Source organism: Hipposideros armiger, unplaced genomic scaffold, assembly GCF_001890085.2.
Source record: "Hipposideros armiger isolate ML-2016 unplaced genomic scaffold, ASM189008v1 scaffold_180, whole genome shotgun sequence".
NCBI lineage: Eukaryota > Metazoa > Chordata > Mammalia > Chiroptera > Hipposideridae > Hipposideros > Hipposideros armiger.
Window position 1 is genome coordinate 1,779,694 of NW_017731530.1, and position 1,052 is coordinate 1,780,745.

Here is a 1,052-nt window from a genome sequence, read left to right on the forward strand (position 1 = left end):
ACAGATGTTGGAACTATCAGATATTGGAAATTTAAAATGATTAAAACGTCAAAGGACCTAGTGGAAAAGGTGGACAATATTCATGATTAGATGGGTTATATCAGGACAGAGATGCAAAATATAAGAATCAAATGGAAATTCTAGGGAAAAATCATTTTAAGAGAGATGAAGAATGCCTCCATTGCCTACTTGGAGGAGAAAGAAAAGGGGAGGGGGAAACAGAACAGAACATTCAAGATCTGTGGGACAATATCAAAAGTCTAACATACGTGTAATTGGAATTGCAGAAGAGAAGAGAGTGAATGGGGAAGAAAAAATATTTGAAGAAATAATGGCCAAATATTTTCTAAAATTAATCAAAGATTCTAATTGACAGATCCAAGAAACTCAGAGAATATGAAACCATATAAAAACAAACACCAAAATATCCAAATACAAACTCATTATATTCAAACTACTGGAAACCAAGGACAAAGAGAAAATCTTTCAGGCAGCTAGAGAAACAAAAAAATAAATCACCTACAGAGGAACAAATCTAAGAATAACAGCAGATTTCTTACCAGACACAATGCAAATTAGAAGACAAAGAGAGACACATCTTTAAAATGCTGAAAGAAAAATAAAATCTATCAGAATTCTAGCCACACAAAAATATCTTCAATAAAGAGAAATAATGACTTTTACAGAAAACAAAAATGAAGAAAATTTATTGCCAGAGTATCTGTGCTGCAATAAATCCTAAGGAATGCTGTTAAGGCAGAAGGAATGTGACACTAGACAGAAATTTGGATGTAAATAAAGAAGAAGAGTGTTAGAAATGAAATAAATGAAGAACAATATAATTCATTTTCCTCTAAGAGATAAATGATGGTCTAAAGTAAGAGCAGTAGCAATGTACTGCATAAAATGTATTATGAAAAAGTGAATGTATTATATAAAAGTAAAATGTATGAGAAAAAGAACACAAAGTATGGGAGCACATATAAAGCTTAATACTAGTTGACAGTGGACTCTGATTAGCTAAATATCTAAATTTTAAACCCTATAAAAAT